The sequence below is a fragment of the Ranitomeya imitator genome, chromosome 2 (genome assembly GCF_032444005.1).
Source record: "Ranitomeya imitator isolate aRanImi1 chromosome 2, aRanImi1.pri, whole genome shotgun sequence".
Lineage (NCBI taxonomy): Eukaryota > Metazoa > Chordata > Amphibia > Anura > Dendrobatidae > Ranitomeya > Ranitomeya imitator.
In genome coordinates, this window is record NC_091283.1 from 833,384,916 (window position 1) to 833,396,023 (window position 11,108).

Sequence of the window (11,108 nt, forward strand, 5' to 3'; positions counted from 1 at the left end):
ATATATGCACACACAACCCCAATTCTCCATAAAATGGGACGTTGAGTAAAATGAAAAACAAAAAACAAAATAACAGAATGCAATGATTTGGAAATCTCTAATCGCTTTTTATTACTCACTAGGGAACGTAGGACATAGATCAGAAAGTAAATGTTGGACATTTTTCCATATCAATTGAAAAACAAAAACAAATTTAGAAACTGATGGCAGCGACACATCTCAAAAAATGTGCATCCGAGCGGTGACCATTGTGTTGCATCATTTTTTCTCATTATCAAAGTCTGTAAACGTTGGGGAAGTGAGGAGACGACTGCTGGAGTTTTGGCTGTGGACTGTTGTCCCCTTTTTGTCTGAATCTCGTGCTCCACAGTTCGGGGTCTTTGCCAGATTTTTTCATTTAATTTCAGCAGGGAACGGTTAATCCCCTGAACTCTTCTCTTCTCCTGTGACGCCATGATGCTGTGATGGAGGCAGTCTGTGGTTTACCATTGTCTTGCTGAAATATAGAAGTCCTTCCCTGAAACAGACAACGTCTGGATGGGGCAGATGTTGGTCTAGCACCTCTATATATGGATCAGCAGTGATGGAGCTTTTAATGTGTGCGCTGCCACTTCTATAAGCACTAATAATAATAATAATAATAATCTTTATTTTTATATAGCGCTAACATATTCCGCAGCGCTTTACAGTTTGCACACATTATCATCACTGTCCCCGATTGGGCTCACAATCTAGAATTCCTATCAGTATGTCTTTGGATTGTGGGAGGAAACCGGAGTGCCCGGAGGAAACCCACGCAAACACGGAGAGAACATACAAACTCTTTGCAGATGTTGTCCTGGGTGGGATTAGAACCCAGGACCCCAGCGCTGCAAGGTTGTAGTGCTAACCACTGCGCCACCGTGCTGCCCGATATGTCCCCATACCATCAGAGATGAAGAACTATGCACTGATAAGCTGGATGGTCCCTCTCCTTGATAACAAGCTGGATGGTCCCTCTCGTTGATGACAAGCTGGATGGTCCCTCTCCTTGATGACAAGCTGGATGGCCCCTCTCCTTGGTGACAAGCTGGATGGTCCCTCTCCTTCATAACAAGCTGGATGGTCCCTCTCCTTCATAACAAGCTGGATGGTCCCTCTCCTTCATAACAAGCTAGGTGGTCCCTCTCCTTGATATCAAGCTAGATGGTCCCTCTCCTCCTGAGTCAGCAGGACACAGCGTCCGTAGTTGCCGTAAAGACATTTTGATTCCTCACACCACAGAACAGTTTTAGATTTTGCCTCCATCCAATATAAATTAGCTTTGGCCCCGAGAAGACGTCAGCGTTGGATTGTGCTGATATTTGGCTTCTTCTTTACATGGCATGGAGAACTGTGTTCACAGAAAATGATTTCTAGAAGTTTTCCTGAGCCCGTGCAGTGATTTACATGACTGAATCAGGTCTATATTTAATGCAATGCCGCTTGGGGGTCCGGAAATCACAAGAATCTAGTACTGACCGTTGGCCTTGTTGTTTCTGCACATGGATTTCTCCCGAGTCTCAGAATCTTTTAATATTTTCTGTACATGGCAGATATTCAAATCTAATGTCGCAGAACATTTTGGGTGAAATTGTTCCATGCAGTCATTCACAGACTGGTGACCTCCGACCAGCTTTGTTTCTGAGAGACTCTGCCTCTCTGCCATGCTCTTTTTATTCTTAGTTGAAAACTGATCTTCTGGCTGCATTAGTATTACTTCTGCAGCCTTTTGTTGACCCCTGCCCAACCTTTTTGAGATGTGTCACTGCCATAAATTTTGAAAATTAGTTTTGTTTTTTGCAAAAGAAAATGTTCAATGTTCACCTTCTGATCTGTTCTATGTAAAAATGTGTGAGTAAAATATGGTGATAAGCTTTCCAAACCATTGCCTTTTTGTTTTCTTTACATTTTTCACAGCGGCCCAACTTTTTGAGACTAGGGGTTGTACATACAGGCCAGTGATCTCCTCCTCTTTGCTATTAATATATATACAGTGGATATACAAAGTCAACACACCACTGTTAAAATCCAAGTTTATATCATGTAAGAAAAAAAAAATCCTACAATGAAGAATCATTTCAGCACATTTTCTACCTTTCATGTCGCCCATAATCTGTAAATCCATTGAAAACAAACTGAAATCATTTTGGCTGGAAACTGACAAATATATAACTAAAACAATGTGGTTGCATAAGTGCGAACACCCTCTTATAACTGAGGATGTGTTTGTGTTCAGAATTCGCCAATCACATAGTATTCAGTGCACGGCTGTCGTCATTAAAATGGATTCTGATGAACCTCAAAGAAAATGTTGCTGTTCTAAGAGGATTTTCCTGACATTTTTCCAGTTGCAATTTAAAGAAAAAAGACATGGACAGTAAAAAACAGCTGACAACACAGCAAAGGGATCTCACTGTGGAAAGTCATCAGAAGGGTCTAACCAAAACCTCGAAAAATTAAGATTTACTATGGACACTGAAGAGTCTGAAGACGTCATCAAGAAGTGGCTAAAAATTGGTACAACAGTGATATTACCAAGAACTTGGCGTCCCTTAAAAATTGATAAAAAATACAAGAAGAAAATTGATCTGAGAGGCTGCCAAGAGGCCAACAACATTAAAGTAGCAATAGGAATTTCTAGTAAGTACTGGTTGTGCACTGCATGAGACTACAATCTCCCATATTCTTCATTCACTACACAAAAAAAGGATGATCCTGAGGTCTACGGGGGTAACATTTCTTCTTGAGGAGAGTGACATGCTGGCCTTGGCATGCCAATGTAAGGAGGCGTATTAATCGTGCAATGCTCCTCAGGATGAACCTAAAATGCACTCGAAGCTTTCCAGGTGAACTTAATGTGACCTACTTTAAATGCACATGTCCTACTGTTCAATGTTTTAGTATTTTTTGCACAACTTGCTGTTCTCTAACAAGGAGCTAAAAGAAAGAAAAAGTGTTTGGTACCATGTTAGCCAGATGAAAAAAAAAGAATGTGAATGAGGAATCTTCTCCAAAGACATTGAGGGCACCAGGCCTCTGATCTTACTTGGATATTGGGACCATAAAACTTTCACTCCACTAATCTAATCCAATTAAGGATTCATTCTCGGAGATCAGTTTATTTAAACGTTCATTCATTATACCAAGCCTCTTTTTGTTTGTTTGTGCATATATTTGTGTTTCTTCAGAAACTTTGTTGTTATATCATGCCTGAGGAAGGGACCCAAGAAGTCTCGCAAGCTTGCCTGGTAACATCATTTATTTTATTTTTGTTAGCCATTAAATGGTACCATAACTACAAGATTATCTCGTTTTTCCCACCGAGAGCTAACAAGGACCTTAATGGTGTTTGATCCATTAATCGGCCAATGAATTTCGGGGTACAATTAGAATTGGTATTAAGCAGTGGTCCACATGGCGAGACCAAGACGACAGCTAATTAATGAACGGTACCTCGTCACTGCGAGGCTTCAAGCAGGATGTTCTAAGATGGAAGTGGCCACCGAGCTTAGAGGGTCACACAGTCATCAGCAACACCGAGAGACTGGAAGAGTCACAAAATAGCACAGACTTCGCCGTTCTATGGCCACATCCCACTTTGATGACCTCTTCATTTTGATGAATGCCCTTCGGAGCTGGATGATGAATGTCAACTCCAGGGACATTTAAGAGAGGTGAGAGGCGCCCAAGTGTCTCCTCAGACTATTCAAAACCGTTTTCATCAGGGTGGTCTGCGTGCTAGATGATCTGTAAAGATACCTGACCACACCACCCGGCACAGGTGTCATCTACGCTGAACAAGGGACCAGTGGACTCAGTGCTGTTCACTGATGAAAGCCGATTCACGCGGAGCAGAAATGATGGCCACCAACCATGTTGGAGACATCCAAGAGAACGCTATGCATCAGCCACTGGTGTCATCAGACAAGACCTTGGTGGTGTAATAGTGTGGGCAGAGGTGTCTAATCAATACAGAACTGCCCTACAATGTGAGAATGGTACAGTGGAAAGTCCCTACTACTAGAATAATATCATTAATCCAGTCATTGGGCCTCTGCACGGACAACACGGGCCCAATTTAATCTTCATAGACGACCATGCTCCAGCTCATCGAGGTTGCATCATTAGGGAGACTGGGGTCCTCACATGGAGCGGCCTGCACTTTCTCCAGACCTGAAACCCATAGAAAAACCCATGCCGTGTAGAGGCTCGTAACTCTGTACCCCAGAACCTCAATGACCTGAGGACCGGCCTTCAAGAAGAGTGCAACGCCATGCCTCAGCAGACAATAACTCCACTTGTGAGCAGCAGGAGAAGTCGTCGTCAGCTGTAATTGATGCAGAGGGCCACATGACAAGATACTGAGACAGTGACATGTCTAGTTGGGGTACACCCACCGCTGGTGTTGGCTTTTATTTCAATGAATTGTTTGAGATGAGGAAATCACCATTGCTGCTTCTACTTAAATGCCCGACTGTCAAGATAAAATATCACTGTAGCGAGAACTTTTTACGTTTTCCATAGATTTCGCTCGAAAGCCAAATATCCCAAACTTTTTTGTGAGTCGTGTATGTCTGGCCTGTCGGGTAGGGAGGTGAAAAAACTTACAAAGAAAACATCCAAGGCGGCTGTGTTTTGCGAAAACCTACATCAAGTCTGCCAAAAGCATGTGGGAAAAAGTACATATGGTCTGAAGAGAACAAGGTGGAACTTTTTAGCCAGAATTCCAGAAGGTGGAAAGCCGACACTGCTCCTCACCATCGCCCCAGTGAGGCATGGTGGAGGCAGCATTGTGCTACGAGGCTGTTTTTTGGCAGCTGGAACTGGACCTTTAGTCAAAGCGGAGGGAATTGAAGACGGTTCCAAATAACGGTCAATTTTGCATAAAAGCCTTCAGGTCTCAGCTAGTGATGAGAGAATATACTCGTTACTCGAGATTTCCTAAGCATGCTCGGGTGTCATCCGAGTATTTATTAGTGATCGGAGTTTTCATCGCCGCAGCTGAATGATTAACATCTGTTAGCCAACATAAGTACATGTGGGGGTTGTCTGGTTGCTTGGGAATCCCCACATGTAATCAAGCTGGCTAACAGCTGTAAATCATTCAGCTGAGGTGAGGAAAACAATCTCCGAGTACTTACAAAAACTCGGGAGGACTCCCGAGAATACTCAGGAAATCTCGAGTAACGAGTATTCGTTCATCACTAGTCTCTGCTAAAAAGCTGAAGATTAATTTCACCTTTCATCCCAACGACCTGAAGCAACCTCCAAATCACCAAAAGAATGACTTCACCAGAAGAAAATCAGGGTTTTGTAACAGCAGAACCGAGACCTGAATCCAGGGGACAATCTGTGGTGACCTAAAGAGGGCGAGGTACACAGGAGATGCCCTGCAATCTGACAGATATGGAGCTGCAGCAAGGAGCAGCGGGTGAAGATCACCAATTCTAGATGTGCTGCGTGATAGAATCCGACCCCGAGACTGAATGCTGCCAGAAATTCAATGGGTTCTTCAATGGCTTTACTAGCAGAGGGACACAGTGAGCGTCATGTTGCCTCGATCTTTAAAATTTCTAAGGCGGCAGTCAATTACAACAAGGTCAAGCAGCAAACATTGGGGACAACAAAGCTACAGACTGGCAGAGGGCGAAAACCACTCTCCACTGACTGGGATGACCGTCATTTAATTCAAATGTCACTCAGCAACAGCAGGATGACATCAAGTGACCTATAAAAGTAATGGGAAATGGCAGCTGGTGTGAAGTGCACGGCAAGAACAGATCGTAACAGGCTCCTAGAGGCAGAGCTCAAGTCATGTAAATCTAGAAAAACACCTTTCATCAATGAGAAGCAAAGGAGAGTCAGGCTAAAGTTTGCCAAAGACAATAAGGACTGGCCCTTAGAGGACAGGACTAAGGTAATCTTCTCTGATGAGTCTAATTTTCAGCTGTGCCCAACACCTGGTCATCTAATGGTTAGACGGAGACCTGGAGAGGCGTACAAGCCACACTGTCTTGCACCCACTGTGAAATTTGGTGGAAGATCGGTGATGATCTGGTGATGCTTCAGCAAGGCTGGAATTGGGCAGGTTATTCTTTGCGAAGGACGTATGAATCAAGCAGCATACAAGGTTATCCTGGAAAAACAGTTGATTCGTTCTGCTCAGGCAATGTTCCCCAACTCTGAGGACTGGTTTTTCCAGCAGGACAATGCGCCATGCCACACAGCTAGGTCAATCAAAGTGTGGATGAAGGACCACCACATCACATCCCTGTCATGGCCGCCCAATCTCCAGACCTGAACCCCATTGAAAACCTCTGTAATGTAATCAAGAGGAAGATGGATAGTCACAAGCCATCAAAAAAAGAAGATTTTTGGACCAGGAGTGGCATAAGGTCACCCAAAAGCAGTGTGAAAGACTGGTGATCCCCTCCACTATAATATACATACATACACACACACACACAGACCAGTAATCCCCTCCGCTATATATACACACAGGCCAGTGATCCCTCCACTATATATACACACAGGCCAGTGATCCCCTCCATTATATATACACACAGGCCAGTGATCCCCTCCATTATATACACACAGGCCAGTGATCCCCTCCACTATATATACACACAGGCCAGTGATCCCCTCCGCTATATATACACACAGGCCAGTGATCCCCTCCGCTATATATACACACAGGCCAGTGATCCCCTCCACTATATATACACACAGGCCAGTGATCCCCTCCACTATATATACAAAGGCCAGTGATCCCCTCCACTATATATACACAAAGGCCAGTGATCCCCTCCACTATATATACACAAAGGCCAGTGATCCCCTCCACTATATATACAAAGGCCAGTGATTCCCTCCACTATATATACACACAGGCCAGTGATCCCCTCCACTATATATACACACACAGGCCAGTGATCCCCTCCACTATATATACACACAGGCCAGTGATCCCCTCCACTATATATACACACAGGCCAGTGATCCCCTCCACTATATATACACACAGGCCAGTGATCCCCTCCGCTATATATACACACAGGCCAGTGATCCCCTCCACTATATATACACACAGGCCAGTGATCCCTCCACTATATATACACACAGGCCAGTGATCCCTCCACTATATATACACACAGGCCAGTGATCCCCTCCACTATATATACACACAGGCCAGTGATCCCCTCCGCTATATATACACACAGGCCAGTGATCCCCTCCGCTATATATACACACAGGCCAGTGATCCCTCCACTATATATACACACAGGCCAGTGATCCCGCCACTATATATACACACAGGCCAGTGATCCCTCCATTATATATACACACAGGCCAGTGATCCCCTCCACTATATACACACAGGCCAGTGATCCCCTCCACTATATACACACAGGCCAGTGATCCCTCCATTATATATACACACAGGCCAGTGATCCCCTCCACTATATATACATACAGGCCAGTGATCCCCTCCACTATATACACACAGGCCAGTGATCCCCTCCACTATATATACACACAGGCCAGTGATCCCCTCCACTATATATACACACACAGGCCAGTGATCCCCTCCGCTATATATACGCACAGGCCAGTGATCCCCTCCGCTATATATACACACAGGCCAGTGATCCCCTCCACTATATATACATACAGGCCAGTGATCCCCTCCGCTATATATACACACAGGCCAGTGATCCCCTCCGCTATATATACACACAGGCCAGTGATCCCCTCCACTATATACACACAGGCCAGTGATCCCCTCCACTATATACACACAGGCCAGTGATCCCCTCCGCTATATATACATACAGGCCAGTGATCCCCTCCACTATATATATACACACACAGGCCAGTGATCCCTCCACTATATATACACACAGGCCAGTGATCCCTCCACTATATATACACACAGGCCAGTGATCCCTCCACTATATACACACAGGCCAGTGATCCCTCCATTATATATACACACAGGCCAGTGATCCCTCCACTATATATACACACAGGCCAGTGATCCCTCCACTATATATACACACAGGCCAGTGATCCCCTCCACTATATATACACACAGGCCAGTGATCCAATCCGCTATATATACATACAGGCCAGTGATCCCCTCCGCTATATATACACACAGGCCAGTGATCCCTCCACTATATATACACACAGGCCAGTGATCCCTCCACTATATATACACACAGGCCAGTGATCCCTCCACTATATATACACACAGGCCAGTGATCCCCTCCACTATATATACACACAGGCCAGTGATCCCCTCCGCTATATATACATACAGGCCAGTGATCCCCTCCACTATATATACACACAGGCCAGTGATCCCTCCACTATATATACACACAGGCCAGTGATCCCTCCACTATATATACACACAGGCCAGTGATCCCTCCATTATATATACACACAGGCCAGTGATCCCCTCCACTATATACACACAGGCCAGTGATCCCCTCCACTATATACACACAGGCCAGTGATCCCTCCATTATATATACACACAGGCCAGTGATCCCCTCCACTATATATACATACAGGCCAGTGATCCCCTCCACTATATACACACAGGCCAGTGATCCCCTCCACTATATATACACACAGGCCAGTGATCCCCTCCACTATATATACACACACAGGCCAGTGATCCCCTCCGCTATATATACGCACAGGCCAGTGATCCCCTCCGCTATATATACACACAGGCCAGTGATCCCCTCCACTATATATACATACAGGCCAGTGATCCCCTCCGCTATATATACATACAGGCCAGTGATCCCCTCCGCTATATATACACACAGGCCAGTGATCCCCTCCACTATATACACACAGGCCAGTGATCCCCTCCACTATATACACACAGGCCAGTGATCCCCTCCGCTATATATACATACAGGCCAGTGATCCCCTCCGCTATATATACACACAGGCCAGTGATCCCCTCCACTATATATATATACACACACAGGCCAGTGATCCCTCCACTATATATACACACAGGCCAGTGATCCCTCCACTATATATACACACAGGCCAGTGATCCCTCCACTATATACACACAGGCCAGTGATCCCTCCATTATATATACACACAGGCCGGTGATCCCCTCCACTATATATACACACAGGCCGGTGATCCCCTCCACTATATATACACACAGGCCAGTGATCCCCTCCACTATATATACACACACAGGCCAGTGATCCTCTCCACTATATATACACACAGGCCAGTGATCCCCTCCACTATATATACACACACAGGCCAGTGATCCCTCCACTATATATACACACAGGCCAGTGATCCCTCCACTATATATACACACAGGCCAGTGATCCCCTCCACTATATATACACACAGGCCAGTGATCCCTCCACTATCTATATATATAATTGTCCAAGGGTTTTTCTGTCTGTCTGTCTGTCCTGGAAATCCCACGTTTCTGATTGGTGGAGGCCACCAGGCCTCGACCAATCAGCGACGGGCACAGTATCGACGTAGAAATCCCGCGTCTCTGATTGGTCGAGGCCGCCAAGCCTCGACCAATCAGTGACGGGCACAGCGACGATGATGTCATAAAGGACGTAGACATCCCGCGTCTCTGATTGGTCGAGGCCGCCAAGCCTCGACCAATCAGCAACGGGCACAGCGACGATGATGTCATAATGGTTGCCATGGCGACGATGATGTCATAAAGGTTTCCTCGACCAATCAGCGACGGGCACAGTCTGCCGCGAATTCTGGAATCATCATTGTCCATATACTACGGGGACATGCATATTCTAGAATACCCGATGCGTTAGAATCGGGCCACAATCTAGTATATACATACAGGCCAGTGATCCCCTCCGCTATATATACACACAGGCCAGTGATCCCCTCCACTATATATACACACACAGGCCAGTGATCCCCTCCACTATATACACACACAGGCCAGTGATCCCCTCCACTATATACACACACAGGCCAGTGATCCCCTCCACTATATATACACACAGGCCAGTGATCCCTCCACTATATACACACAGGCCAGTGATCCCCTCCACTATATATACACACACAGGCCAGTGATCCCCTCCACTATATATACACACACAGGCCAGTGATCCCCTCCACTATATATACACACACAGGCCAGTGATCCCCTCCACTATATATACACACACAGGCCAGTGATCCCCTCCACTATATACACACAGGCCAGTGATCCCCTCCACTATATACACACACAGGCCAGTGATCCCCTCCACTATATATACACACAGGCCAGTGATCCCCTCCACTATATATACACACACAGGCCAGTGATCCCCTCCACTATATACACACACAGGCCAGTGATCCCCTCCACTATATACACACACAGGCCAGTGATCCCCTCCACTATATACACACACAGGCCAGTGATCCCCTCCACTATATACACACACAGGCCAGTGATCCCCTCCACTATATATACACACAGGCCAGTGATCCCTCCACTATATACACACAGGCCAGTGATCCCCTCCACTATATATACACACACAGGCCAGTGATCCCCTCCACTATATATACACACACAGGCCAGTGATCCCCTCCACTATATACACACACAGGCCGGTGATCCCCTCCACTATATACACACACAGGCCGGTGATCCCCTCCACTATATACACACACAGGCCAGTGATCCCCTCCACTATATACACACACAGGCCGGTGATCCCCTCCACTATATACACACAGGCCAGTGATCCCCTTCAGTAACCTGCCGTGTACATACATTTCCCCCACAGGTCAGTGACATCTTCTCCCTGCTGTACATATACACCGGTCGCTGGTCTCCTTTCTCCTCCCTGTACATAGACACATCCTCCGGTCAGTCACACACTCCCCTCCGCCGCCCCCGTGGTCCCCGGTTACCTGGTAACGTCCCGGATTCGGCTCGGTGCAGCCTAGCACACAACAATAACACAGCCTCGCAGCGGAAGTGACGTCACACTGCCTTCTCTTCCATAACGGAGAAGAAGCTTGAGCACTTCCGTCTTTCCCCCAGCATG

The 11,108-nt window shown here is 46.1% G+C and overlaps 1 protein-coding gene across 1 annotated transcript in view; it reads right to left on the reverse strand.

The window, feature by feature from the left end:
* MLF2 (myeloid leukemia factor 2) overlaps positions 1 to 11,108 on the reverse strand; it is a 29,599-nt gene extending 18,491 nt beyond the window's left edge. Inside the window, exon 1 of the mRNA XM_069754147.1 lies at positions 10,972 to 11,108. The gene's annotated coding sequence lies outside the window, so the exon portion shown is untranslated. The remainder of the gene's footprint in view (positions 1 to 10,971) is intronic.